General features: G+C 45.9%; 1 non-coding gene across 1 annotated transcript; it reads right to left on the reverse strand.

Annotated features, from left to right (window-relative positions):
• Positions 1–269: 269 nt before the first annotated feature.
• On the reverse strand, positions 270–342 carry TRNAD-GUC (transfer RNA aspartic acid (anticodon GUC)). Its single transcript has one exon. It is a non-coding gene; the product is annotated as a tRNA-Asp (tRNA).
• Between the last annotated feature and the right edge of the window lie 7,206 nt (positions 343–7,548).

Genomic DNA, 7,548 nt, shown 5'->3' on the forward strand with positions numbered 1-7,548 from the left:
TCTGTGCCGGAGCTAGTTGATTGAAGGGGTTTGCCCACCATCATATGCCACTTTTCAGAAGAGAGGTACCAAGCCCCTTGACACCCAGCCATTTAACTGTCCCCTCCTTTATGTGATAAAATTATGTTCAGAAATAATCATGAAGTGAGCAGCCATAATGGCCAGAAAAGAAACACATATTAAAATATTTTTTGAACTCTGTACGTATAATAATTATGCCAGGATTTTTTTTTTTTTTTGGCCACACCTCATGGCTTGTATGATCATAGTTCCCTGACCAGGGATTCAACCTGGGACCTCAGCAGTGACAGCACAGAGTCCTAACCACTGAACCACCAGGGACTTCCCACCATGATTTTTTTTAAATAAAAGTGAATACTATAGTATAAAAAAATGGAGGGGGGAAAAAGCGCAAGAATTTATTAAAAATTTTTTTCATCTAATGAGTTTGATTCTTTGGTTGTAGCCTGATATAATATTTTATGTAAATTATCATTGGGTACTAATAGGTGAACTTTAATAAAAGCGAGACATCCGTAAAAATTGCCTATAGTTTCAAAACTATTAATACTAAGTCGTACCACTGATACACAGCTTTATTTTCTTAATTCTTTAGTTTTAAAAGTTAGAACTCACAATTTTAAAAGAATAAATTTCCATAAAAAAAATACTCTACAAACTCAATAAAATATGTCACATATGGAGTAAACATTGTATGTACTAAGCAAAAATAATATACTTTGCCGTTCACACTCAGTCTCACTGTTTTCAATTTTATTTACTTATTTTTTTGAAATTTATTCGTTTTACTTTTTGTCTGTGGTGGGTCTTGTTGCTGCACGTGGGCTTTCTCTAGTTGCAGTGTGGGGGCTTCTTACTGTGGGGGCTTCTCTTGTAGACACACAGGCTCTAGAATGCAAGCTTCCATAGTTGTGGTGCATGGACTCAGTTGCTCCATGGCATGTGGGATCTTCCCGGACCAGGGATCAAACTGGTGTTCCTTGCATTGAAAGGTGGATTCTTAACCACTGGACCACCAGGGAAACCCTCACTGTTTTCAGTTTTAAACACAAAATCTCCAGGTGGCCATATGGAATGACAGGATTGAAATAATTCAGCTTCCTTATGATCATGGTGCTACCACTATTCAAATTTACAACTACTGCTTAAATGCAGACGTATTTAAGGTTGGAAACGCAAAAGTCTCCTGAAACAGGCTCGAAATGCTGAACTGTTAAGGATTTCTTCCCAACAGCCATATGGAGCCGACTCAGAATATGTTGAGGCCGACTGAGTAACTTGGAATTCTCCAAATGACTTCCACGGAGAAGACAAGGAAGGACTCGTTTTTACATGTGCGAATTTGAACATACATATGTATTATTGACACTCAAGATCATTGGCACCGGTTGTTCGTAGCCTAGACCATAAAGACATTTTTCAGGGAGGAGAATGTTATCACTGATGTTGTTGAGGATTTCCAACACATGATGCTCATAGGAGGCAGGCTGACTTCTCATCAGTTTTATTATTGTTTTTGAATTCTCTACAGTCAGTCCACCCTTTTCTAGCTTGTCCTGTGCAGCCCTCCCTCCACCCTAGGCATGGTCCCAGGATCATATCCAGGCCCTGGTCCTCCTGGTGGAGCTGAAGGGAGATGATAGAACATCTCTGGCAGTCCTCTGAGGACTGAGGAAACTGAGGCAATGCTTGTGTGTTCAGAAAAGGTTAGTCCGCTTGCTAGATCCCAGGTCCCTAGAGCTTCTCTCTGGACAGGACCAGCTCTCCTCGCGCTCCTGAGAGTCTCTGCATCCTAACGTGTTTCTGATGGAACTTTTGCTCTGTTATTTCCTTGTGTGTGTGTGTGTGTGGTTTGAGGGTTTTTTTTTTTTTTTTCTTTTTAAAAAAAAGTATTTATTTATTTCTTTGGCTGCACGAGGTCTTAGTCACGGTATGTGGGATCTTTACTTGTGGCATGCGAACTGTTAGTTGTGGCCTGTGGATCTAGCTCCCTGACTACAGATCGAACCCCGGGCCCCCTGCATTGGGAGCTAGGAGTCTGCCACTGGACCACTAGGGAAGTCCCTATGTGCGTGCATGTGTGCGTGTGTGCTCAGTCGCTTCAGTCATATCTGACTCTTTGTGACCCCATGGACTGTAGCCTTGTCCATGGGATTCTCCAGGCAAGAATACGGGAGTGGGTTGCCATGCCCTCCTTCGGAAGATCTTTCCAACCCAGGATCGAACCCGTGTGTCCTGTGTCTCTTGCATTGTAGGCAGATTCTATACCACTGAGCCACCAGGGAAGCCCAGTCCCTGTGGATTTCCTTTAAAAAAAAATAGACAAGCAATAAAATGTTAGGTTTGAGAAGGTTGACATGAGCAATTGAGCTACAAAATGAGCTTGAACTAAATCCTAGCAGGTTTTTCTTAGGAATAATATTATCATCTCCAGCCACTTGCAGTAGATTTATTCTGAATTCAGAGAAAGGTTTTATTTGTTGTTTATACTTTGCATTATTCATTTGTTTCTTTAATTTATGAGCCTTGGTGCTCATTAGAATATTTCAGTGGGGTGTGTTGGATCTAATGATGCATGTATTCTTTTCTGCAGAGTAGTTTATGTTTTGGGTTTTACTTTAACGTTTAAAAACACAACCCTTTTCTTGGACAATTGCCCAGATGATACCAGACATATGGTTGAGAATGTGAGTCCTATAGGTGCCTTCTAGCCTTTTGCTTGCTGACAGCCACTGGCTAGAGATTGCAGGCAGCACAGAACAAGCATGACTAGAGCATGTCTCCATTGATGTAAAGTCAATCTGGAAACCTCTGGAAAATGGACAGCTGCTTTCTGAGCCTGTGGTACAGCCAACGGAGCTCTCTACTAAATTAAAACAATGCCACAGGCAGAAGCTAATGTCTTGCCTTACTTGGCTATTGAGCAGCCAGGTGACTTTGGGCAACTTGCTCAGCTTCTCTTTTGCCTCCTCTGCAAAGTGGAATCATCTCTTTACCAGACAAAAGATGGACCCTGAGCCCGAGGGTGAGAACGGTCAGCCTCAGAAGGACTGCTGATCCTTCCAGATATTTTAACAATCACGGGTTAATAATTGGGAAAAGCAGGGCTTCCCGGGTGGCTCAGTGGTAAAGAATCCGTCTGCCAATGTAGGAGATGCAAGAGACGCAGGTTCAATCCCTGGGTCAGGAAAATGCCCTGGAGGAGGGCATGGCAACCCACTCCAGTATTCTTGCCTGGAGAACCCCATGAACAGAGGAGCCTGGTGGGCTACAGTCCATGGGGTTGCAAAGAGTCAGGCACGACTGAGCACACACAAAAAAGAAAAAAATAATAATAATTGGGAAAAACAAAGAGCACACTTCTATTTAGATAATTATGCATGTTTTTCTGCTTTTCTTGTTGGAAAGACGTAAGCAAGATTGAGGAGGTAACTGCATGCAGTGGCAGCCTCCCAGGGCTGACCTCTCTAGGGAAGGTCACTGTGCCCAGGAGCCCTTTACCAGAATTTGAAAACTAATTGTTGTAGGGTTTGCCAACCTGCTTATTTATTTGTTTCCTTTATTTTTGTCCATGCCCTGCAACTTACACTATTTTAATTCCCTGACCAAGGATGGAAACCGGGTCCTCCCCTCGGCAGTGAGAGCACGGAGTCCTAACCACTGGACCATCAAAGAATTACCTAGGGTTTGCTGACCTTAACAACGAATGATGTGCTGAGAACTGTTTCTTCAAAAGGGCATTCCATTCCCTGGGGTGACTCTGGGCCCCCCCTCCTAGGCGCCATGATGCTGTCTCCTCTCTCAACCCCCGACCCCAACTGTTCCCTCTCCTTCTTGCCCCAACCCCCTCATTTTCCTCACAAACCTTTTTGCTGCTGCAGCCTTTTCTAATGAGGAGGTTCTGGCCAAGGGCTCCTCATGGCTTGGTTATGTAACCTGCTGCTGCTTCTGATCCAGGGATCACCCTGGAAGGGGGTCAGACGTGGGCACACAGCCAGGGCAGTCTACTTACCACCCCCTTGGAACTTAGACGCCGGGCAGGAATTTGGACTCTGCAGGAATTAACAGCTCCAACACTTTCCCCAGAGCCAAATGTGCAGGATGCATGCTTTTTGTTCTTTGTTAAATTCCAACTAGCAAGGCTGCCACAGAGAAGCCTGTTGGGAGCTGTTCCCCTGATGTTGGCTCCTACTTGGCTTCTGGCCTCAATTCTCAGAGCTAAACTCCCCCAAAATGTCTTGTCTCTGAATCATCACCCCTTTGATCAATGATGTCCCTTTGCCTGGTGATGACCCCCACTTTGCCTGATAATAACCCTGTCTCTATCCCTCACCAGCCCCAAGGAAGGAGTTTGTCCCTCTAAGCCTGCCTTCCCTTCAACTCTTAGCTCAAGCTCACCTTTTTTAAAAGGCGTTTTTTGATGTGGACCATTTTTAAAGTCTTTATTGAATCTGTTACAAGATTGCTTCTGTTTTGTGTTTTAGTTTTTTCGCCCCGAGGCATGTGGGATCTTAACTCCCTGCCAGTGATCGAACCCTCAGCCCCTGCATTGGAAGGCAAAGTCTTAACCACTGGACCGCCAGAGAAGTCCCTCAAGCTCACATTCTTTCCAGAGCCTCCTTGAGCCTTCTCGACCCCCAACTCTTTTCGGGGGCTACAGCTTTGTCTCTGGCACGTATTCCATACTCAGCTCATAGAATCACAGACTCTTGGGGCACAAGGCAATTTGCCTTCTCTCTTCTGACCCATGGCCTTGATCAGTATTTACCTCTTTGTCTCCCCTCCCAAACTAGACCTCAAGAAGTCTTCCATCCTGGAGCCCCCACCCATGGGAGGCAGCATTCCAAAAGTGGAGTTGACCATAGCGTTGCTCTGCAATTACCCCGTGTCACTCAGTATTTGCCTGTGTATCTCTCTGGCCAGACTGAGTATATCCAAGGGCAGGGGCCACCTCTGCCCCCTGGTGGGGGCTGGTACCTGCCTTTCTCATAATCTGCTCACTACCCTGGTCCCTGAGTTTCCCCTAACTGCTCACCCATGGCTGCCTCAGTGGGATGGCTCTGTCCTGTTTAGAGCATCCTCTCCCTGCCTGACTCACCCTCCTGCCCAGAGGTTTGCCTTTGGGACTGCAGGGCATATGTACACATGCCTGGGCACGGTGCTGATAGACACAGCCCCTGAGCTCAGCATCGGTAATGCATTTTATACACTGAAAGCTGCTATAAACTTTATTTATGACACAGCTGACATGTCTGAATTGGCTCCCAAATCCGCCACCAAGCATGTGACGACTGGTGAGCCTTCACTTAGCCCACTTTTCTCTCTGTCTGTTAATAATAGATGCTTCTTACAGCCTCAGCTTGACAGCTTTGATTTAAAAGTCATCTTAAACCGAAGAGACTAATGGATGGGTCTGAATGTGTGCCTTTTAAAGCACAAGACGTTGCTCTTAATTAACTGAATTCTGTCCTTTGATTGGAACAGGCTCTCCCCTCCTCGCATCATTAACTACCCACATTTGCGCCCAGAGCAAATCTCAGATGTGTTACCTGAACGCTCAGGAGGTAGCGAGAGCTACCTGGTTACATGGCGCATGCGTGTTTGGGGTTGTCTAGTGGGTGTGAGATGCCCAGAGAGATGGTTCAGTTCCATCTCTCCCCACTTGAGAGACCAGCGTTCTTCCATCCAGTCCACCATTCAGAGTGGCAAAGGAGCCTTCCCTGTTCCGCGCACGCCCACTCCTAGTCTGTAAATATGTGTGTGGTATGAGAGCGCCTCCATGGGCTGTCATCAGTGTGGTTTATGGGTCAGACTCTGCTCCTGCAGTTGCAGCACAGACCACGGTCCATTTTACTATGTCTGTCTCTGTGCTACTCCAATGGACAGTGCAGAGGGTGGGGCCCTGGAAGGACCAGAGCTGTGGGGAGAAGCCCCCTCCACCTCTGCCCTGGTCTCCAACCCCATTCCCTCTGGGAAGGTGGTGGGTGCTGACAGGGGAGAGAAAAGGGAGGAGGGGCCCCGCAGGGCACATGGAGAGGATGTGGCCACCACACTGGGGCATCCATGTGCACAGTCGGACAGAGCAGGCCCTGTGGGCTTCTGTACCCTTTAACTTGAGTCTATTTCTATTTCCATGAAATAGAAAGCACTCTTTGGGACATTCCTGATGGTCCAGTGGTTACGATTCCATGCTTCCACTTCAGTGGGGCTCGAGTTCAGTCCCTGGTCTGGGAGCTAAGATCCTGGATGCCACACAGCATGGGCAAAAGAAAAATAGAAAGTGTTCTGGAGGCAAGCAAACCTGATTCACAGCCTGGCTCCACCACTTTACCAGCTGAACCCTTAGACAGCACCTCAACCTCCTGGAGGTTCAGAGCCATTGGCTGCACGCTGGAGCTGTCAGTGCAGGCCTGCCCGAGGGTGGGGGAGACCGTGCGGAGGTCCACGCCACAGGGCCTGGCGTGATGCCTGCCACATGGCGGGTGCGCCATCCGTGTCCATTTCTTTCCTCCGTTTTCCCAGAAGCAAGTTGTTATGAACGTGCTGGTCCACATTAATGAACAGACTTACAGAAATTAACTGGTAGTTTTCTGTTTGCTTCGGTAACAAACTACCACAGACTTAGTGGCTTAAACTAAGTTATTTTATCTGAGAGTTATTTTATCTGACAGTTGTGGAGGTGTCAGAGGTCCGACAGGAGTGTTACAGGGCTAAAATCAAGGTGATGGCAGGCTGCATTTCTTTCTGGAGGGTCTAGGGCAGAATTTCTTGCCTTTTCCAACTTCCTTGGCTCATGGTCCCTTCCATCTTCAAAGTCAGCTTGACTGGTTGAGTCTCAAGTCGCATCACTCTGACACCACTCCCCTACCTCCATCTTTCACATGGGCCCTTGTGATTACACCTGGATAATCCAGAATAATCTTAAAGTCAACTGATTAGCAACCTTAATTCCATCTGCAACCCTAATCCTGCATAAAGTAACAAGGGGATTAGGACGTGGAGGTGCACATCTTTAAGATGCCTTCATTCTAACATGTTAGCTAAATGCAAACACATATTTTTACTTAATAGAAGATTACTAACTAATCTTTTTCAACAAGATCTGGAAGAGATGGGATAAATATTTAAATTAAGATGCAAGTAATCTGAATCATATCTGTAATATCGTTAGTTTCATTGTACTTTTTTAAAACTAGATTTTCCTAAATAAAATCGTATCCTTTGCAGCCCTTTTGCACTAACCTTTAAATCACTAGTATAAGGTGCTTAGACATTCTTTGTCCCCGGGATATTGCTTATCAATCAACATTTCATGGCTTGCTGGAAAATACTGTCTGAACAATAAGCCACAGGATGAAAAGGAAAGCACAGGGCTGTTTACTTGCAAATGGTCTTTTACAAGGAGGTTTCTAATTACTTTTGCTTTTTCTCTTGAGCTGAGGAATTGAAGTGTTGGTAACAGAATCGTATGATGCAGCTTCATCCTGAGCATCCTTGGACCCTGTCACAGGGCAGGGATACCCACTC

The sequence above is a fragment of the Bos taurus genome, chromosome 19 (genome assembly GCF_002263795.3).
Source record: "Bos taurus isolate L1 Dominette 01449 registration number 42190680 breed Hereford chromosome 19, ARS-UCD2.0, whole genome shotgun sequence".
NCBI lineage: Eukaryota > Metazoa > Chordata > Mammalia > Artiodactyla > Bovidae > Bos > Bos taurus.